This window comes from Chrysemys picta, chromosome 5, assembly GCF_011386835.1.
Source record: "Chrysemys picta bellii isolate R12L10 chromosome 5, ASM1138683v2, whole genome shotgun sequence".
Classification (NCBI taxonomy): domain Eukaryota; kingdom Metazoa; phylum Chordata; order Testudines; family Emydidae; genus Chrysemys; species Chrysemys picta.
This window is the reverse complement of record NC_088795.1, coordinates 88,133,389-88,157,093: the sequence shown is the minus strand read 5'-3', so window position 1 is coordinate 88,157,093 and position 23,705 is coordinate 88,133,389. Positions and strand designations below refer to the sequence as shown.

Here is a 23,705-nt window from a genome sequence, read left to right as displayed (position 1 = left end):
AGTACCAATACCTGCAGAACCTGATTAGAAACACTGTCATTTTAATGATGATTCCCCACTTTTACTAATTACTTTTTGAGATCTGTCAGGTAGCCAATTCTTAATGCATTTGCTAATATTGCATAATGCTATTTTTAAAATCAGAATGTCATACGGCATGTGATGGGGTGTTTATAGCAAACCAATCCTGAAAGGGTTTAGGAAGCTTAGAAAGGGTCAAGTAGTGTGATAGCGCCCACAAGGGGATTAGGCTGGAGGAGCACCCCCTGATTGGAGGTTGAAGCTCACCTGAGCATGTGTGGGTTGGGCTAGTATAAAGCCAGGAAGGGATGCACTGAGGAAGTCTGCACCCACCCGCTGTGCATTAGTGAGGGAAGAAGGGAACCCTATGGAAAGAGTAGGACCCTGGCCCTGAAAGAAGGGCACACCCAGAAGAGTGGAGAAGTAAGCCTGTAGGAGTAAGCAGCAAGGTTGAGGACTGAACAGACATTGGCTGTGTTGTATGGTCCCCGGGCGGAAACCTGGAGTAGTGGGTGGGTTTCCCTAGCAGCCACTGATAGAGTGGCATTGCCTGGACATTGGGTTCAGTGACACTCTATACACCAGAAGGGGAAACCAGATAATGACCTGGCTGGAGATCTGAGTCATGAAAAGGAATCAGCAGCTCCTGGAGTGAGAGCGGGGCCACAGAGTCAAAGAGAGGACATTGGGGCAGGGAGACTGCATGGAGCGGCATTGGACCTGAAGAGAATCATTCCCCAGAGCAGCCCGCAGGAGGCACCACCCATGGTGAGTGAGTACCACATGGCATGGTATTACTTTTGTAAGGTATTTGAATTAACTCCCACGTGGAGTTTGCCAGCTCCTGGAGCTGTAGACTAAATCTACCAAAGGACTACAACTATTATGGCTACTGGAGCCCTCTGCCCCATTTCTCAGCCTGCTTGAATTTGGGGGTGGGGAAAGAAGGAATTGCTGGAGCAAATACAGAGATTTCTGTATTGGATAATCTAAACAAGCAGTCACTGTACCAGTGGCAAGCCAGAGCTGCTTAGCTTCCAATGAGGGGACATCATGACCTTATGCAGAGACAGATTTAATTTCACATTTTGGCTTGGAAGCTGAGAGAGAAACAGCACAGCTCAGGGAGTTCCTGCTAAACTAACCTCCCCTGCACCCCAAGAGTCCTTGTATTGCTGAGAGTCCTTAGCTGCATGGATCTGGCAGTGATCAGCCTCCAGCAAAGAGATCTGACCTGGCACCAGCTACCAAGAGTCACCCATAATCACAGGAGGATTTCAGACTGGGAACCAGTGAGCATGTTTGGAGGCAGGAGAGGACCTTGTCTCACCTAGGGTGATGAGGGAAAAAGTAGGTGACTTTTATTTAAACCAGGAACCATCACAGTGCTGCACCACACCATCTCTGGAGACCTAATCTCTGCCTACTATCTGCCTTGGGAAGGTGACATGGAGGGAGCTAGGGGTTTGGAATGGGTGACCACATTTTCAAAATGCAAAAATGGGCCCAAGAGCAGCCCTGGCCTGTGATCCTAATGCCCCAGGACAGATAGAGGGTCCGGGGCGCCCCAAAGTGACCCAGGCTTCCTGGGCGGTACTTACTACTGCCTAGCTCCAGCTTCTGGCCTGGCCAGAGACAATACCTTGGGGGAAGAGGAGGAGCAGGGGGTGGGGTTGCATGGCAATGGGGGGCTGAGGCCTACCTCCACCCCCCCACTGGGAAGAGACTGGCACCATCCCTGAGCCTCAGGCAGGTGCAGAGCAGCACTGAACAGAATCCAGGAGAAATGCTGTCCTGCAGTTATTCAGGACTTGAAATGCACATGTTGGGACTGTCCTGGCTAATTAGGGATGGGTGATCACCCTAGGTTTGGAGGAGTTTGTTTATTTGTCAGTATTGGTTACTCATTAGTTAAGCTTAACCCTTTCCTTCCCCATATCCAATTTTCTTGTATCCAATAAACTACCCAAAATACCAATATAAAAAATGAGATTGTCATTCCTTTGCTGGGTTTATTTTATTGTCCCTTGTGTACTAAATTTTACACTCCTTGCCAACTAAAAGAATTATTACCTTTCTCAAGGGATGATGCCCCTGTGTGTAAGACATAGAGAAGAGTCCCCTTGAGTAGAGGCATCAGGTGACAGAAAAAATCATGGAACCAGATCCATGTGAGAAGAGGGGAGAAGCTACTCCTAATATTGGTGATAGCAAACACTAGAGAAAGAAAAGGGAAGAAGCTTGAGCTATACCTGGGGTGGGGGAAGAGGACATGTACAAAAGTAGGTATATTACTTCTACATAGTTAGCTTTACAAACCAAATTTGTAATTTCAAAGAATAAATGTAATCCAAATATATTGTGTGTAATATAATCCGAAAGGTATACACATTGTGATGGGCTTTGACACAGCTGTGGTTGCCACCAGTCCCAATTTGACTAAGACACTTTTAAGCTGATAGTTATCATCCCATATCTTGCTGTGGGATGGAAACTGTCTACGCATCTTTCTTATGCTGAGGATTATCTACAGACACAGGGCACAGTGCTGCTCTGTTTCTGTTGTGCTATTCTATTTGCTGCAATATTCACTTTAGATGAAACCAGAAAAGCTCAAAGCCCAGCAGTCTCAGAAAAAGAGGGAGGAGGGGACCTTCACTAAAACAAACTGTGTGTGTATAATTAAAACATTATAACTTTTCTCAGTGAACCATCCCTTCAAGAAACAGCGGTCTAGAGTTTTAGAAAGTAACTGGAAATCCTTCCATATTTATTTATTTTCCTATAATTTATTCAGTCAAAATATGCCAAATGAACATTCATGCTGCAAAGAGAAGCATGCAAATGTCAGGAAACACTAACAAGAAATGATCAAAGACACTCCTTTCTGAAACCTGTCTCATTTGGTGTGCAGATTGACAGCAAATGAATGAGGGATCTACAGTGAAGGAAGCAGACATTTTGCATATTCAAATCTCTCATTTCCTACATGGTTTGGGGGAACTGTTTATGGTTCTTCCCATGTGTTCTGGTTTTCAGGAGGTCTGGCCAGAAAACAAGTATTCTGTTTTGTGGGAAAAGATTGAGATTTTGAAATTTTTTATTCATCATTGGAATGAACTAAAGACTTTTTTTCAAATCTTTTCATGAGAAAAAGATAAGAACCCTAGAGTAGCTGATTGCCCAATAGTTCGGGCACTCATTTGGGGTCTGAGAAACCACGTGCAAGTCCCCCCTGTGCCTGATTCAGAGCAGGGACTTGAACCTGGGCTCCTATGTAACTGTATTAACCACTGAGCTATTGGCTTTTCTGCAGGGCTTGTGTCTGGACCTGAGAAGCTTTTTTTGCCAAAACTGCATTTTTTTTTTTAAACAAAATTTAATCAAAAATTTTCATCAGCTCTAGTTTTCCGTGGATTTTTTTCTCACCAAACACCAGTGACACAGTGCTGTTGATTTCACAGCTGAAAGTATTATCAGCAGTGTTCTTCTTTTGTATGGCTTAGAATCAGCAATGTTAGGTTCCAAGTCTGGGTTGGCAATCCAATTAATTGCTTCACATGATAGCAGATGGCAGAGATACTATCAGGATATGATATCACTTGGGACATTGATGAGATGTTCCATAGTTTGATGTCTGTTTTCACAGTCACAAGTAGGATTGTGCCTCATTCCCAATTTATGGAGAAGGCAATGTGCAGATGTGATTCAAAGTGGAAGTTTTCTGTGGAAGTGAAAAGCCCCTAGGTTTATTCATTGGGTCCTCATTAACAATGTTAATAAGCCAGACAGGTAGCCTTTACAAATATTCCCCTTCCTTTATGTTGCTGAGTGAGGATAGATTCAGACAGATGCATTAATCAAAATTACACAGTCTGTTTGGAGAGGCCATTTAGTTAATTTTCTAAAAGAGCCTATCATTATGGTTTTGAAAATGTCCATTTTACACACGGGTTGCCTTCTGTTGCTACTACCTACTTCCTTTCTAAATCACTTTGCCATTTTTCAGTTACAAAAGCACCAAAAATGATTACTTCAATAACACACTTGTTTTCATTCCAATGCACATTCTGTACATGAGTATTGAAGTTTGAAGTTGACATCAGCCCATGCCACAAGATTCAAATAGATATCCAGATGAGAACTTTCTCAAAATTCTAATCCTGGGTTTAATTGGGTTCATTATAGTTAAGGGGGCCAGCCCCACTGTTCAGATCCAAATCTGAACTTCCTACAATTGCAGGGGTGTTTCAGATTGGACACAATCTGTTTGAAGTATTTGAAATGATAAAAGATTGTTTTAAGTTCCCTGCCATATGAGTTTGATTCTCTCCAAGTCTTTACTTAGATCATCAAAAATACTGTACTGATAAAACAGGAACAGAATTATTTCAGCAATCATGTCCTTTGTTATAATCTCAGGTAATGGGAGATAGCAGTGGACTATTGATCTCAGTCATAGGATATTATTTGATTGAATAGCTACAATTTGACAGTTTACATTGATGCTGAGCAAATATCGTCCAGAATTACTGTCAACTGTGTGATCTTTACACTGTCAGCCCCCACAAATAAGAGCCGTTGGAGCAAAAAGAAGAACCCAATTAAATTTTTTGCACAGGCACAAAATCTTCTCCTGTCGTCTTGTTTCTGGCACATTTACAGGTTTATAATATCATGCAAATTTCCTTCTCGCTTCTAAACCAGAATTCAAAATGGCAAGATGAGACAGAAGAAAAACATACATACACCTCTACCTCGATATAACGCTGTCCTCGGGAGCCAAAAAATCTTACCACGTTATAGGTGAAACAGCGTTGTATCGAACTTGCTTTGATCCACCGAAGTGCGCAGCCCCCCCCCCCCCCCCCCCGGAGCACTGCTTTACCACGTTCTATCTAAATTCGTGTTATATCGGGTCACGTTATATCGGGGTAGAGGTGTACTTGCACTATTATATCATTGTCATTTTATTCATATTTGAATATTTTAAAATGAGTTTATTTCCATATGTTTTAAGTCTTTTTGTTATTTTCTCTCAAAGATCATAGATTGATAGAGAAGTAAATACCAACCCATTGAGCTGGGGCAGACCTATGTAAACCTATACCATCCCTAACAGGTGTTTGTCCAACCTGTTTTTAAAAATCTCCAGTGATAAGAATTGTGGAATCCCCATTCTGGAACTTACCCCTTATGGTTAGAAATGTTTTTCTAATATCTAACCTAAATCTCACTTGCTGCAGAATAAGACCATTACTTCTTGATAATAGTCCTAACATATTTGAAGATTTTCAGGTCCCCCCTTTCAGTCTTCTTTTCTCATGACTAAACATACCTGTTTTTTTTTTTTTTACCCTTTCCTCATGCATACAACACTTCTGTTAATACACCCCAGAGTCATAAAAGCCTTTTTTCCCAATTGCATTGTCACATTGCTGATTCATATTCAATTTGTGATACACTGTAACCCCAAATCCTTTTCAGCAGTATTACTGCCTCGCCACTTATTCCCCATTTTGTATATGTGCATTTGATTTTTTTCCTTCCTAAGTGAGGTACTTTGCACTTGTCTTTATTAAATTTCATCTTGTTGAATTCAGACCTATTCTCCAATTTGAGGTCATTTTGAAATCTAATCTTGTCCTCCAGACTGCTTGCAACCCCTCTCAGTTTGGTATCATCTGCAGATTTTTATTAGCACACTTCCACTCTATTGGCCAAATCACTAATGAAAATATTGAATTGTACTGGACTCAGAACTGACTCTGGTGAGATCCCACTGGATACATCCTCCCAGCTTGACAGCAAACCACTGATAACTACTCTTTAAGTACAGTCTTTCAACAAGTTGTGCACCTACCTTACAATAACTTCATCTCAACCATATTTCCCTCATTTGCTTGTGAGAAGGTCAGGTGGGACTGTGTCAAAGATATCTGTCCTCAAATTGTGATATCTCAGTAATTCTTTGGGCCACATTCTAGGTCATGCTTAATCTGTAGTGAAATCTCCTTACTGCTGCATATTCTGTAGTGGTCTGACCAGTCCTCAAGATGGTGGACCTAATGTAGGAGGAGGGGAGCCATACCTGCTCTGCAAGATTGTGATATTCAGCCCAATGGCCCTAATGTATTTTCTAGCTGACTACTGTCAAAAAGAAATCTAATCCATGTGGGGTGTATTATCCTTTACGGTTCCCTCATAGCTGCCTGAGAATCCAACTGCCCCCCCAGAAATCAAGGGAACAATACACATATGCAAAGCCTAGTATGTCATTTTAACAAGCTATGGTTTATCTTCATGTTACACCATGATCTTCTTGAGACACCATGATGATGAGAGTAGTAAAAATATTTGGGTAGACAGATCATCTGCAGCACATATTGGGCTCAATCATGCACTCAACCCCAAGACAGAGCGAAAGGCTTTGAGCAATCAAAGTCCAATACTGCAACGTGCCAAGCAGTGGAACCTGAGGGCATCCAGCACAGCATAGGAGACTCTCAAATATTGAAAATAGAATCTCATTCCTTCACTCACCGTATGCCAAGGGAATAAGTTTTGAGATTTCTCTTAAATAACTCTGAAGCTAGTACCTGCTGCTTTCTATTGTCAAAAAACTCAAAATCAAAGTTAAATTGTATGGTTATGATATAGTATAGAGTGGATACATCAGAGCTGCAGATAAATGGGTACTCTAATCATTGGGAAACACCTGCCATTAGTCTGAAATTATACTTTCACAGAACTTCTTGGAGAAAGATTTAGGCTGGGATTTTTAATGGAACCCAGAGGAGTTAGGTGCCCAAATACCATTGAACTTCATTAGGAATTGGGCTCCTCACTCCGTTGGGCTACTTTTGGAAATCCCTGACTTATTTCTAGTCAACAGTTTTATTTTCTCAATGGAATCTTTGTAAAAGTGTAAGTCAACAGTTACAAATACTGTTCTGTGTGGGTGACTTACAATAAGCATAAGAGAGGATCTCTGAGCAAAATTTTAAAGCACACTAGTCCGTGACAGGTTAGCTACCTGTAAGTGTGGCAGGAAGATAGATTTATCTGGCAAACAGTGCCTTGTCCTCATTAACCTTCACAGTGCAAGCTATAAACAAACTCTTCTGCTTAATGCAGGAGCAATAATGATGTTGCCTTCACTCTCAAATGGGTTGAGAATGTGGAGCAGTATGTAATGCTTGTTACTTATGTTATGTCAATTTAAGTGAATTAGAAAATGTAATCAATGTAGCATTCCAACTAAGGGTGAGAATAGATCTTTTCAAATAAATATTTACACCAGTCCAATTGTGGCATAACACTACCAACTAAGAATGGTAGAGATTTACACTTTGTACAGGTTTACGTGACTACAGAAGGTGCAGGACAATGGGGAATCAGACTCCCAGCCTCACTTTTTTGAGGTACGAAGCATATGTAAAACATATGACTGCATCCAAAATATTTAATGTGCAAAAAAGACAATTTAGAAAAAGAGCAATTCAGCTACACTGCAGGGTGATGTGGTGCCTTCTGCCCTTAAAAGCTATGATTTAAATGAAGTAGGTAAAGATATCCTATTTATCATAACCACCATATCTGAAGAGGGGGCTGTTTAAATGGCTGACTCAAGTAAGATATAATTAAGGCCAACTCATAGAGTTTTGAAGGAAAAACTATTAGATCATGTTATTGACTAACTAAGAAAGATGTCAGTTGTTTCCTGTTCCTTTGCGCTGTATCGTTACTTGATAAAAAATAGGCTCAATCTATGAAATTTTGCTTCTTGGTGTACAGCGGCACCATCTAAAAATTGTCCACATAGGACATGTCTATAAAACAAAACAGCAGTACACGAAGTGCAATAGGCAACTTTTAGTGCACAGCAGCCTTAAGGGAGGGGGAGGACATATGCACCCACATGTGCTTGTGAACAATGTCCAGCTACTGTCAGGGTCCCAGGTGGCAATTAGGGTGGAAGCAAATGGCTGGGCTGGTGAATGGAGGCAGTTCCAGGTGGTCTGTAGGAGTCATGGAGGGGATGATGGCAATGATGGGGGAGAGTTCCACTCCCCTCCCATTCTCCATCCACAGTGGCAACGACAACCACTGCAGTACTGGCAAAGACAACAATGGAAACAAAAACTCAGTCCAGGTAACAGCAGTAGTCCCGTCGCAGCAGCAACAGCAGTACCTCCACGACTGCCTTCTCCAGCAACAGCAACTCCTCCAACAGCAACAGATACCCAGCCAGAAGAGACCCTAGTCGCAGTGGTGGTGTCACACACTCCCTCTGGGAGGAAGGCCAGCAGGCTCCCAGGCAGCAAGAGCAGTCCTAGCCTGGTTGGGCTGTGACACCCTGGGCAACGACAGTGGAACTAGCCCTCTGGTTACTGCAGCTTTAGTTATACCAGAGCAGACCTTATTGAGAAGAGCTATGCCTAACTGATGGGCTGAGGGTACAAAGGGCACAGGAGAGAAGGTATGACTGACTGACTGCTTGCTCTTCCGTGCTTGCCTCAGGAGTGGAGGGTTCCCCAAGGCTGTAAGTGTAAGGCTCTATAGTGTACAAGGGTGTTGGGAACCAATATTGTAAATAAACTGCACTGTGTGTTTTACCAGCATAAAGGTCTCTGAGCAGCTTGTGGACTTGAGCAGAGGCAGACGTGAGCAGGCCCTGCCACAGGAGCATAGCAAGGACATTGCTGTGCTCAAGTGACCTTAACAGCCTTTTGGCCTGATCTAACGTACTTTGGGGGAAGAATTGCTGCCGTCCATGCCCTGGTGTCAGAGGACTTCAAACGAGGCTTGAAGGCAGACACTCTCACCCTCATTGCCCTTTTGGGTTGCCGAGTCTCCAGGAATTAAAATTAATTAATGCTCATGTCATGTGATGAAACCTCCAGGAATTCATTCAATCAAAATTGGTAACACTACTGCCCTCTGCATTTAAGTCTAAGTTGGCCAAATGTAAGGATTGGGCCCAAGGATGCTATTTGGCAAGAAGACTCAGGCTGGTGATTGTCACCAATTATTATTTGTACACCTCTATCCTGATATAACGCTGTCCCCGGGAGCCAAAAAATCTTACCACGTTATAGGTGAAACCGCATTATATCGAAATTGCTTTGATTCGCCGGAGTGTGCAGCCCCCCCCCCCCCCCCCGGAGCGCTGCTTTACCGCGTTATATCCGAATTCGTGTTTTATCAGGTTGCATTAAATCAGGGTAGAGGTGTAGATAAGGTTAATCAAAGTAGGGTGAAAACTACAAAACAGAGACTCCTAATGCTACTTTTTTGTGAATTTTTTGTTGATTAGAAATGTTGGTAATGTTTAGCATTTCCCCTAAATTATTATTATTTTGGTCTTCCATATTGTTATAACTTTATTATGAGCCAGTAATGTTGTAAAATATGAATAGTAAGCATGATGATGTGAAGAAATATTTTTGTAAGTCTTGGTAAAATAGTGGGACTTAGGCCTAATAGCTTTATAAAATATATACTATCACTGAAGTCCTTATTCATTCCTCCCTCAGGCAAACCTCTCACTGACTAATGTACATCTATATCTCTGCAAGAGATTTTTTCCTTAGTTGTATTGGTTTGAAATGTGCTTACCTCAGAGTAATAGCCTTTACTATTCCAAGTCACAGGCCTCAATTACTTAAGCAAACCTCCCATTGGGTCTGTGATTTGGGCTAATAGGAACTGTGACATCAGCACATTTCAAGGACAATCTGACCAAAAAACCTTTTGCAGACATACACATACAGATAATAATTTCTGTCAATATATCCCATGGTACAAGGTCTTGAAACAACGGAGTATTGTGGATCTCTATTTTTGTTGATTTGGTGAGCAGACTAGCTCTTTGAGATGGGGTGGGGGGGAAAGAATGACTGATTCCTTTTGTGCTTCATCATAAGCAGTGGGAAAAAATGTTTAGTGGGGGAAAATGTAATATAGGGTGATTCAATTATTGGGGTTCATTTCCAAATTGTACTTGCTTCTGGGGCCTTACAGTATGCTGCAATGTCACCTGTGTCTCATTTCACAGGTCTGAAGATAAATCAGAAGTTATGTTTTTCAAATTTCCCCAATCTGGGGGAGACCATTCAATTTTGCACTCACTTTTAAGGCTCCTAGCAAAGATTCAGTGTAAAAAAAAAAAAAAAAAAAAAAAAAAAAAAATTTTTTTTTTCATTTGCCACTTGAAAATGCTTATTGGACCACGTACATGACACCACAAAGCTAACGCAAACATCAGTCAAGAAGCGAAATGTTTTCCATTTGTTTGAAAATAACTCTGGCTATGGTATTTGCTTATACAACAGGAGTTTATTGCAACACTATTCTGCAATGCTGTATTTTTGCTCATTGATTTGGCTCACAGCTTACAGAGATACACACTTCTGCTGACATAAGATTCATTGCCATCCTTTAATTAAATTGTTGAAGCATGATGGAGGACCCTTGATTGTGAGAATACTGATTGTATTTTAATCCTTTTATTTTGCTAATTTTGGTCTACTTTAAAAACTACTTAGAGATAAAACCTGATTTGAAGCCTATGAAGTTACATTTAATGTAATATCTCTTCTGGTTTTAATCCCAGAACTTTTTTTCGTGCATAATCAGATTTTTCTTTTTTGCTAGATGGCCACCAAACCCTGCACTTATTTTTATATATAGATGGAAATTAGCAACTACAAGACATGCTTGCTTGGGCACAATCCCACAAACACTGCCAGGCCTAATGCTCCCATTCAAGTTAGTTGATAATATGTAATAAAGTTAATTAAATTAATGAGACTATACAATATCTGTCCATTTCTGCACATTTGCCATGCTTAACTTTATGTATGTAAATAATCCCCATTGACCTTATGAAGCTAAGCACATGCATAACCGTTTGCAGAATCAGGACTTAGATAGTGTTTGTAGGACTAGAACCCAGGGTCTGATCCATTCAAATCAATGGGAGTCTTTTCAGTGACTTCAATGGGCTTTAGATCAGGCATCTGATGAGCAGATATATTTTCTTGCTTATTTTGTTCTTCTATTCTAAGGTTTTATCTACTGGGCTGCACACTAGTTTCTGTGTACTATATATTACTTTTCAATCACTATTTATAATGGAACCTACATTGTAGTATTTTCCTTTACCATAGTATTTCTTATACCTCAAGTGGGAAGTACTGTTGCACGGCTACCACAGTAATGTATAAACTGCAGTAGCTAAGGGCCTGTCTATATGACAAGTTAGTGAGTGGCACACTGGGTTGTAAATCAGCACTGTTCCAGTATTTTTATCAAGTAATGATACAGAGCAAAGGAATAGGAAACAACTGACATCTTTCTTAATTAACAATATGTGAAAGTGCACGTGAAATTCTGCTTCAAAAATATTTGATTTGTCACAATATTTCAAACAACTTTTGCAAATAAACCCTAATAATTTATTTTAATTTCAATCAGAAAAATCTAAAGTCCTTGAACTGAAAGGAAACTAACCTTTCAGGTTCTCCACTTATTGCTTTTATTGAAACTGCTGTGTTTTCAATGCTTTGAGAATAAACAGGTTATAGGTACCCAGTTATGTAAAAATAAATGTTAGCATATTAAGCCTTAGCAGTCTTAATATTCATAGACTTTTAAGGTCAGAATTAACCATTATGAGCATCAAGTCTGACCACTGCCTAGCACAGACAATGGAATTTCACCTAGTCATTCCTGCATCAAGCTGGTAATTTATGGCTGAGCAATATCATATCTTTTAAGACATTCAGTTTTATTTAAAGACTTCAAGTGATGGAGAATTCACCACATCCCTAGATGATTACCCTCTTTGTTTAAAAAAAAAATTGCCCCTTATTTCTAGACTGAATTTGTCTAGCTTCACCTTCCACCGTTCGGCTTTGTTATGCTTTTGTCTTGTGGACTAAAGAGCTTTCTATCAGAAATCTTCTTGCCCATATGGGTACTTGTACTCCAGGGATCGACAGTCCTCTGGTGGGCTGGGACAGTTTGTTTACCTGCAGCATCCGCAAGTTCGGCCGATCGCAGCTTCCACTGGCCGTGGTTCGCCGTTTCAGGCCAATGTGGGACTGCGTGCCAAAGGTTGCCAATCCCTGTTGGAGACTGACAACAAGTTGCTTTGTAACCTTCTCTTGGGTAAACAGATTGAGATTCTTTAATCTCTCATTCTAGAGCAGATTTTCGAGACTTCAAATTATTCTCGTAACTCTTTTCTGAAAACTTTCCAATTTTTCAACACTTTTTTTGAAGTGCAGACACCACAACTGCACACAGTATTACAATAATAGCCCTACTCATTCCGTATACCGCAACAATAACACCTTCCTACTTCTACATCTGTGTTAGTTCTCTTAGCCACTGCATTACTCTGGGGGCTCATTTTCAACTGTTTACTAGCATGACCCCTAAATCCCTTTCAGAATCACTGCTTTCCACAATAGTCTCCAATCCTGTGTGACCTACATTCTTTGTTCCTAGATGTATAAACTTTCATTTGGTTGTTTTTAAAACCCATTTTACTCAGGTGAATATGTACATTACTATTTTAATGTAACGGACTTGTTTTGGAAACAAGAGATAAAAGAAATCATGGGTGAAATCATGGCCTCACTAAAATTGATGAGAACTCCCATTCACTTCAGTGCAGCCAGGATTTCATCTCCTATGATCAAATTGGTCCTATGGAGTGGCAGTAGCTGCTCAATAGCTAAGGTTGCAACTGATTTTCTATTACAAGCCCTATTAATTCATTTATATATGGTCCTAGTATCTGAGCCCAATTTTGTCTGTCCTCTAAAATTCACAAAAATGCTGTATTGGCCACAGCATTGGAGGATTATATTTGGAGCAAAGGTAGAATTTTTCTACCAGATATGAAGTTAATTGTGTCAGCATCTTCCATATTATGGATGATTCAAGATTTGCTTAGGGGCTCAGAGGACCTATTGAGGTGGTGTGGTGAAGCACTGACCTGCCCCTCCGAAAGCTGAAGCAGTAGGGGTCCCCCAAGAGCCTAATACAGCTGACAATATGGGCTGAGGCACATATGGCCTCCTAAAAGTTGCAAGGGGAGGTGGGCCCCTGACAAGCCTCATAAAGCTCATAGGGATGCAGATTGGAGGGTCTCAATGGCTGAAGAGTTTTCTAAGGCTGTCAGGATAGATCAGGGTAGTGGTGGCTATAACCTTATGTACTTCCTAGGATACGCAGGGACAAGGGAGCAGAAGGAGGTAGCAAAAGGGAAGGTGTTCATCATTCTGTAGTCTCTATGTATACTGGGGAGCAGGAGAAAGGGGAAGGAGCTTTCTTCCACTAGCTCTATTAAGTTGCAAGCCTCCTGACAGCTACATATCTATTTCTGCACAGCGGTGGAGGACAGCCCTGTCTGCAGACATTAGAACATAGACAGGAGAAATGTTGCATTCTTACACATCTCCTATACTTTTCATGACAGATGCTCAACTTACGAGGCACACATTTACATGCGTGATACTCCCCTTTGTGTGGACCTTAAGTGGCTTGCAGCATCAGGATTGCCCCCTACAGGATATTGAATCTGGAGTGTGGTTAGCAGGAGACTTTTAAAGCTTCCAAATGAAGCTGGTGTTCTGTCCATATAATCTCTTTAATATGGTTTGGAGATCCTCTCTTGAGGGGCTCCTAGAGGAGGAACAGGGCCCGTTCCAGTGGACCTTAGAATGCTTTTAAAAGTGAATAAATTAAAAAAAAAAAAACTTTGCTACACTAAAGTTAAAGTTTCAGACATCTCAGTATTTTGAAGATGTTAACATTAAAATTATACAAAAAGTTAAAATCCAGGAAATTCTGTGTTAAGCTACACTTCTACAATGAGCTAGACTTACTGTCTGTGGGGTATAAGCTTTAATATTGATAGAAAAATGAATATTAATAAAAGTATAGTAATCTACTATGGTAATTAAGTTATTACATGCTTTCCTTTACCCTTACTGAATTTTAGGAGATGTTCGCAATTACTTTCACGTGCATGAGGCTTGTAGAATATTATAATTCACATGCTTGTGCTTTGGTTGCTTGTTTTATTAAATGAAATGTTCAGGCTGGCTAAAACTCCTGGGAAATCTATTTTCTCCCAGTAAGTAATAGGCATGGAAAGCTTCAAGGAGAAAATCTCCTCCTAGGCCATAAAACTGTACTTAACATTTCCAGGCCTGATTGTGTAGACTCTGGAACGCAGCTTTATAATTTATATTTGGCTTTAATATTGTTTTGAAAATTATATCCAAATGTGATTGTGGTTATTGCCTTGCTTAGACCATGTCTACACTGCCCAGTAGTTCTGACTACGGGGGTGGAATGGCGATGCTTACCGAAGTGCTGCACTATAACTCCATCATGTGGATGCCATGGGCACAAACTAAAAAGTTCTTACTTCTCATTTCATGTAATCCTGTTTGAAGAGGGCTATGTTAATGCCAAATAGGAACCTTTCAGTTCATACCCACAGCCTGCACACAGGAGTTACAGCTTAGCACTTTGGTACACAGTGCTATTCCACCCCTGTAGTTCAAACTTCAGGGGAAGGTAAACATGCCCTTATAGTATTTGGGATAAAACTTTAATTGTAAGTTTTAGGAGAAGGAACTGTAGATTATAATATATGGAACTGTTTGGTTAAAAAGGCTAACAACCAATAGGAGTGTCTTCTCATAGAGTAGGACACCTCCACTTTGTTAAGGGATGTCAAGATAGTCTTTTCTAGGACATCAAAGAGAAATGTTGAATAGCCAGGAGCCTACCAATGTCACAAAAGCTGAGTCAGGGGCCAGCCCCACCCCTCTTTAAAACCTTGGTTTTACACAAAGAAATCTAGAAATATTTGTAGCAAAAATAGGTTTTTTTTTATAAGCGCTCTAAAGACATGATTCCTTTAACTTCAAGGAAACGTAGTTGGGAAATATTTTGATTGCTCCTATGTTTCCACTTGAAGGTGAAAACTTTCATTTATTCCTTAAATGATTAAGAGGGTATGATGGAGTTCACTCACTGAGCAGCACCTCCTGCTGACCATCTTGGGGATTAGCTCTCTCAGCCAGCACACCCTCTCCTGGTTGTGCCTCTCCTCCTGCCTTCTGCACCTGCAGACCAGCCTCAGTCCAGGAATCACAGCATCCTGTTAATGACTCAGCCCTCTGCTCATGCCAACATCCATGTTTCCCTTCCAGAGGGGAAGTATCTTCCAGGTCTATAGTCCAGCTGCTTCCCCAGTGGCAAGTTGGGGAAACCCAGGCCCACCCACTACGCCAGGTCCCAGCCCAGGGACCCTTTTGATAGCAGCCTCCTGCTGCCTCTCAACTTCTCCACCACCGCTGCTTCAATTCCCTGGGCCACTTCCCGCAACCCCAGCACCCTTTTCTCAGTTGCCAGCTTGGAGCTCCCTTTTGCTCCTCCAGTCCCTGCCAGCACCTGTGCTGTCCAAGGTGCTACCTTCCTGCAGCCCCCCCAAGAACAGTCCTCTCTCCTTGGGCTCCCTGCAGCAACTGACTGTCACTGGCCCTGCAGCTCCTTGTAGGTAAGTCACTGGGCCCTGATTGGCTGCTCCATGCAGCCACTCTCCAATTGGCTCCCTGCACTGCCTCCCTAGGATGTTTTTAACCCCCCTCCTTTCCGGTCTGGGATGAACACACTATCACAGAGGGTATAGGCTTCTTTTGTGATGTCCATTTTCAAATATTTTGTATCTAAATGCAAACCTCTAATGTAATACTATTCAGTGTATCATGAAGTTAAGATATTCCAATGTGGAATCAAATGATTTTGATATAACGTGCTAGCAACATAAGAAACCATTTGAGTATAAAGAATTTATACTAGCTGGGGAATGCAGTCTGTCAGTGCTTAATCAACTTCCTTACTAAGCTCAGAAAGAAAAGAAGAAGCACCTCTACAAGGAATGATAAGAAGGAAAGAAATAACTTCTTTAAAATTAAGTGGTCAAAGAGTCTCTAAGAATCACTTAAGTAAAAAGTCTATTTTTAAAACTGAAAGACTTTTGTATAAAAAAATGGCATATATGGACTCATTTAAAACAGAATCTCATCTCTTTTATAGTCTTTTATCAGGATTATCAAAAAATAACTCAATAATGAAAGACTTAGAATCTAAAGATGTTTTGAGATTTTCCTGCCACAGAGATAAAAAGCAATACAGTTGAAGGTTTACGATCCAGCTGTGTATGTATTATCAGCTAGCATATTGTTGAGCTGAAAATGCAACGAAGACCAATCCATAAAGGTGCTGAGCCAATCAAAAGGTGACATTGGCTGATATTTGGATCCAGCAAAGACCCTGAAAAGGGTGTCTTTCATCTTCACCGAGAATAGAGGATGAGATGGGTATAAATCTCTCTCAACTGAGATAGCAGCTTTCAGTACTCTCATCTCAACTGAGTCTGTAAATCTCATCTTTCAAACAAGTAAAGTACAGTAAGAAGACAAAGAAGCCACAACTTAGCATTCAAAAGAAGTAACCTTCCAGTCCAGCACTGCTTCTGCAGTATGACAACATCACTGAGACTTGAGCATCATTGGTAAAATGATGTTTGCTAAATCATTGCCAAGAGATTAGGTTTAAATTGGTCTGGTAATTTTAATGGAGTACTGAAATGCTATTGTAATTGACAACTTCTCTTAATCAACAGATTGTTCAGATGCTGTACTCTTGGAGAGTGGACATAAGCAAACCGTTATAAAACGAGAAATAGTGGAATTTAATTTGAATGCCAGATTTGCAATAATCATTAATCTGCCTGTCTCCGGACCACTCAGTGAGCTGGTGAGTTTATAAAAACAAACAATTTCAATTGAGTAACACTTGAATGGCTTGTTTTTAAGTAACTGAGTTAAATACCTTCTTCAGTTTCAAGAGTTAAAATCACTTACCTCTGCCATTTATAAACTGTTTGTACATGATAAGCCAAACAAGATTCACTGACTCTTAAGTTAAATTCCTTTGTCCATCTATAAACTATTTTAGTTATCTATGATAAACTTAGGCAGGACTCACTACTGATGGGGAAAAATATATTTTTTCTTCTCTTATCTAACAAAGTGTCTCTACCAGAGAGGACCCACTCTCAAAGATGTAATCTGTGCTGAAAGTTCTCTACCAAGAGCTAGACAGAAGAGATGGTGACTGAAGTAGCCATCATTTACTGCTTGTTTGTTTTTGTTTTTTCTTTTTATTTCTTAATAAAATATCCATAATTAATAATTAGACTATTTGCTTTTCTTTAATCATGGCCTGGTCAGAACTTCAGGCGATTAAAATACGTGAGGGTGACATCCATGGATTTGCTCTAGGAGTGACAGTTATCAAGATTTGGCCTACTATTTCTCATTTTTTCTAGGCTATACATGTTAATGTTTTGGGGTTTTTTTTTTTGGGGGGGGGGGGGGATGGATGTAAAACTACTTGGCATCCAACATCTTAAAACAGCCCTTTCTCCCCCACCTCTCCCATAACCACTGTAAGTTTAACTCTGCCTCTGCAGACAAGAAAAGCCAAAATTCATACTTGGGAAGAGAAAACAGCATTCCATTACACTAACCAGTTAGCAGGAAGTGCAAATAAAGTGGTAATACTACAGGGTTTCCTGAAGAATAGCTATAATAAACATATTCAAAATGCATCCCATTGCAGACTCAATTTTCATGCATGCATCCAAAATACTAGGTTTATACATTGTGTTCATATTCAAAGCAGACTTTTGCTTTACTCCTTTTTTTTTTAGAGTTGTAATTTAAAATATGAAAGCAATTGTGCAGTCTTACAAACTGTGTATTTTCTTAAGATTTCCTACATTATTAAAGTAAGTTTGGAAACATGTTTGGCTATATAAATGTGTGTCTAACTCATACATCAGAATAGAAGTGGATTATAGTTCCATTCCTCTGAATACAACATTTTTAAAATGACAGATGTCCAGAGTCATGTGCTGTCACTTTTATTATGCTGTTATTTACCAACAGAAAAAAAAAAGTCAGCCTTCCAGGCCAGATGTTCAGGAAAAAGAGTTAGACAGTTAGTCCATAAATCAGGTCAACCGCTTCATCATCATTCTTCTAACTAACTTCTCTCATAGAAAAATGTCCAACTGCACACACAGACCTCCTGAAAACAAACTGTAAAATACTTCTAAACTAATCGGACAATTGTATAATCTCAGGCAGAGTTAAACTGTGACTCTGTGGCTCATTGTGGAATTTCAACATTAACTTTGAATTTTGGAATTATTTTTTTCTTTAATTCCAATGTTCTTGTATGGTAATATATGCCAGAAATACTGATGTGTGACCGCAACTTAAATTTTATACATTATACATATGTGATAGGGTATATAGACAGAAAAGAGTTAATAGTTGGGCTAATTACTCCACAGCTAATTAGCTGTGACTAAGAGTTCAGTTAGCAAAAGTTGGAATGAAAGTCTGCAGCTCAGGCAAAGGAGGGCTGCTGCCAGAGGTGCTGAGAGTGGCCTTGAGGAAGCTCCTCAATAGCTGGTGGGGAAGAAGCTGTACAAGAAGACAAAGTCCAGGGTGGAAGAAATGGAATCTGTATCCCTGTGAAAGAGGCTAACAAACAGGGAGCAGCCCAGGGAAGTGGCACAGGATTGTAAGAGACAATCCTTAGGTGCCTAATATAGGTCTTGAGGACTAAAAGAGGAGGAGACAGGTCTCAGATGCGGTTAGAAGGTCTGGGACAAAGACCATTAGATTTTAGTTTTTTCTGTTTGGACTTTTCTGTTATCCTGGAATGGGATTGCACTGAAAAGTGAGCTGGCCAGCAAGTCAGGCCACAGAAACTACAGACCACTACAGCATTAGATGACAGACAACAGGGGGCACTAGAACAGAAGAACCCCTTAGTCTGGGAGCATGTGTAATTCCATGGGCAAGTTAATGATAGAAAGGTAAGGGAGGGATCATTTGATTCGTAAAAATCTGTAGAATCATAACTTTAATGGTGTCACCCTCTGCATCATGGCGGGGGGGGGGGACTTGCTGCCTGCCTCCCGCCAGCTCCTTTTTCCATGTCCTCTGGTTGGTGCAAAATTTGCTACCATGTCATTGGAAATGGGTAGAGTTGGATATCGTTTAATAGCCCTTTCTCCCACAAACACAATAGTACCAAACATGACGAGCCAAGAACAAGTACGTAAATATATATTTGAGAAAATACTTAAAAATCAATGTTTTTAATTATATTTTAATATGGGCATCTCAAACATGCAGCCCTCACAAAGTTAAATTAACTCCCCTGACAGTACGGTTACTGATTAATGCTCAGAACATGATACCTGATTAATTTTTTTAATGTTACACATCACAATTAATGGAAGGTGTGCTTTAATTTAACTTGCCCTCATTGGCAAAAGAGAAGCATCATCCAGCCCAAAATTGCTGGAATCCATCTGCAAATTAAAAGAGCATAATTACATAATATAAATTAGTTTGGGATTGTAATTAATTATAACAAATCCTTGTATTTTTCTGTGGTTTTTGATCATTTTTAGACATCAGTGGGGAGACAAAGGGTGCCGACTAGTAGCTGAATCTTTGGAGAATACAACTGCGGAGGATCAGGTTAAACAAAAAGCTCACTGGCACATTAAATGTCATGAATTTGCACCTCACAGCACTGGAAGACTTTGTGAAATTCTTTTTTTTTTTTTAAATTTGCTTTAGATTTAACTAATTATTCTGCGATGACTGCCTGGTACCTTGCTGAACCTGACACATGGGAGGAATTTCAAAAAGGACATTGGGTTGGTAAAAGTTCTCTTCTGTGCATTTGGTTCAGATGAAGCCCTAGAACACAAACAGAGCAATCGGGGAGTGTGTGGGCATAATACAGCATCCAAATACTTTTTTCCTGGTTTTACCGGACTACCCCAGAACGCCATCACATTTCGAGCTAAACATTAAAGGTGGCTCAGATGACTTCCCCAGAAGTAACCAAGCCCCATTTAGACTCGTTAACTGCAGTTAAAAGCCAAGACGGGGCAATTTTCAAACTATAAGATGAGCTTACTCTCATTGGCAATCCATTCGTATATCACAGACTGGAGCTCACTAATGTTATGACAAAAGTAGTCTTCAGTGAAAATATATTTATTTGACTGACTTCTTCATCTATTTTAGGTCACAACTTGTATGAAGCCCTCAAATCCCAAAGAATTATCCACAGGTTTCAATCAAGAAGAAGAGACTAAAGCTGTGCTCATATGCAAAGAAGAAAGTCAGAGTGATGGTGGCAGTGACTATTACAGAGATAACTTTAGACAAGTCATTGCTTGCTTGTCTCCTGGTTGTGTCCAGATCTCAGCATGATGTAGAACTACATAAGACTGTGGGACAGTATGAGTTCTCCATGTTACCACAATCAATGTTCAAATGCAATGGAGCAATGCATATTTGCCAGGCAAAAAAGCAAAGTAACGCACACCTTGCACTGTCTTCCTAAGCCAGCACCCACTGAGAAAGTGATCGTTACCTTATACCAGCAGAGGCCTTTCAATGTAGCAATCATAAATTGAGTGGCTGAGGTACATGCTCACAACACACTAGAAACCATTAACCTGCTGAGAGTTGGCTAAACACTTCATTATGAAGCAAAAGAGGAAATACTGAACCTATCATGAAGTCCACCTTGTTTGACACAGATGCAAAGGAATCAGACTCAGAAAGAAGAGACTTCATGGTATTTGCTCCTGTCCAATACAAAATCATTGGCTCCATGAACATGTTGAATGTAACAATGAAGAAAACACTGTTTCATACTTGCATGAGGGATCAGTTAATTGATTACCTTACAGGAAAAATGTTCCAGCATGTAAAGAACAGCTCGAAGAATTTTGTCATCGCATGTTGTAATGAAACTGCTGCCTCGCACTGTTTGGAGCTTCCTGTGAGGAAGCTGATACTAAAATTATCTTGCATGCCATCAAAGCTACAGAGAGGTTTTTAGCACAAGATATGGATGTTCTAGTTCTCTTTGTGAGACACTACCCAAGACTTCTGCAAGATTCTGTTTTTGTGCCACCATACTGCCAGATTTCCACATCCTTTCAGTCTGTGACACTATTGGAAGGTAGGCTGGAAAGATTTGATTCAGCCTGTGAAGACTCGCTTCTTGCTCTGAAGGTGCTCAGAAGGAATGAGACACTGACTGTTGACATTCATATGCTAAGTTAACCATTTAAAACCAACAACACTTGCAGAACTACCTTCATGTATGTTTTCCAAGAAGCAGACAAATGGAGAAGAATTTAAAGGGTGAATTTATGCCTATCAATAGGGCAAATTATCAAGCAATAGAATGGGATGTGCTCAATCATCACAAAGTCAAACTACCATCCCCCTATTAGGTATTGATGGGTCTTAGAAGATGGACTGATCATACCAATTATGCGTGAAATACCATGCACTCCCAGATCAACCCTTCAACTAATCAAATGCTCATCTATTAAGATCAGATGCTCACCACCCTGCAGATATTTGGGCAGCTGGCTTCTTCGTACTGATGTGAGTACAGTATGGACGAGGATCAGTGTCACAAAATGTCTAGCAGTAGTGCCCGAGATGGAGATAACACTTGCAATGACTTTGATGAATATTTTTTTCACTCCTACATGTCAAGGCTAACTTCCCTAGGATTAATAAAGGTCAGTCTTTTTTTAATGTAACCAATGCTTCCCTGTGTTAAAGTATAATTAAAATAAATTTTAAAAAATATATTTTCGTGCCTGTATATCTGCATAATTGTTCTAGGTTTGTTATGTATTCATGGGAGAAAGGGCTTTTGAATGATATCCTAAGTCTACTCATTTCCTACAGCACTTCCTCAATTACAGGAAAGTTATCAAAATTTCCACAACTGGATGACCTGCAGCTGGGAGCCAGGGTGGGGCAGCAAGTCCCTCCTGCCATGCTGCTGAAAGTGATACCATTGAAACTATGATTTTGTCAATTTTTATGAATCAAATTACACCTCCCATACCTTTCTATTATTTACTTGCCCAGAGAATCAGATCTTATTGCATTATGCTCCCAGACAACGTGCAATGTCACATACTGGCCTGAAGGGGTGCTTGGGCAGTGAGTTTACCCCATGACAAGATGGTATGCCCTTGAATTGCTGATAAAGTGTGCTTTAATATAACATTAAGGGAAAAAAACACAGCTAAACAAGCACCCCCTTAAATATGAAGAAAGATAGGAAATTGATTACACATTTTTATAATTACAATTTTGTCCAGCTTTTTCATTCTCCCACAGTGCAATAATACTTTCTTGTTAAGACAAATTTTGTTTGATCACTCATCCCTTATTATACTAATAGTGTCTACCGTTCAGCAGACTCTCTTAGCTTTTCTTCCAGCTCCCTCCATTGTGTTTCCCTTTCACACTCATATTATTTCCAAAGTCTCTGGGATCTCTGTGCAGCACAACTGGATGGTCCCGATACTCTTGATCACTTCCTATTTCACAAAACTCACACCAGTTGCTTGACGTAATCCCTTCTCTACACTGCTCATGTCCTTGTCTCTCTCTTTCATAGCTCTTTTTATAACAGACTGAAAGTTGTCCACAAGACTGCCTCTTCTTAGGGAGATGCCAGGATTTTGTAATCTATCCTATCTTATCAATATTATTGCAGAATCAGACACATCAGAGAGCCTAAGTTAGTATCTCTCTCAATTACAGAGAACCGCATAGCTAACAAAAAAAGAGAATTCTTGGTTATACCAGGTGCTTTCCTAGTCGTCCCAGATACATGGATTACAGATGTTTAATGCTGTCTAAAATAACATACAGCATATTCAACATAATGGTAAAATGTTAATTTCTGAACAAAGCAAAAATTATTTGAGCACAAAACAGTGTTTAATGTACTGCATAATGTTGTAGATGTAAATTATTTGGTTCCTCAATCCCATCTAGTAATATTTTATACAACATTTCATGAAAACATAGGTGCAATTCATTAAAATGGGCTCTGATGCAACACTGACACCCAGACTTAAAACTACCTGAAAAAGTTGTTTAAAAAAAAATAAAGATAGTTAGTTAGTAAAATGTTGAGTTATAAGGAACTGCCCCTTAGTGAGATTTGTGTTAAACTTGGTTTTACTTAATTTGTCCAGAAATGATGTGGTTGAAGTAAAAAGAACGTAAATTACACTAACAAACAGTCTTAAATACTGGATCCATTGTTAATAGTACTAAGTCCTTTGCTTGTAGAAATTGTCAATCCTCTCAGAGGGCAAAATACCTCTTGCTTTGAAAGGGAGCATTAGAGTGGCCTCTGCTCAAGAAGCTGTCCTTGACATACACAATATGGACAACTATCATCTAGTAACTTCTCTTACTTATTTTTAGTAAGCTTGTGGAGAAAGTTGTAGTGAGAAACTTTCACAGTATCTAGATACTTTTGATCTTCTTGACCCTTGTTAAGTTGGGTGAAGACCTGACTTTGGCTCAAAAACAGCATTTGTTATATTGGTCAATTATCTCTTCCATTCTGATATTACAAAATCTCATCTTCACTAATTGTCTTCAATACTGTTGATCATGGGGTGTTGCTGACTTGCCTCTGGAGCT

The 23,705-nt window shown here is 40.0% G+C and overlaps 1 long non-coding RNA gene across 2 annotated transcripts; it reads left to right on the top strand.

Moving 5' to 3' along the window:
• The first annotated feature begins 272 nt into the window (after positions 1-272).
• LOC135983709 (uncharacterized) lies at positions 273-23,162 on the top strand. Of its 2 annotated transcripts, XR_010601461.1 has the most exons (5): positions 273-789; positions 16,742-16,875; positions 19,616-19,685; positions 19,788-19,867; positions 20,244-23,162. It is a non-coding gene; the product is annotated as an uncharacterized LOC135983709 (long non-coding RNA). The 2 variants fall into 2 exon arrangements; XR_010601460.1 differs by lacking the exon at positions 19,616-19,685 and having other exon boundaries at positions 277-789.
• The last annotated feature ends 543 nt before the right edge of the window (positions 23,163-23,705 follow it).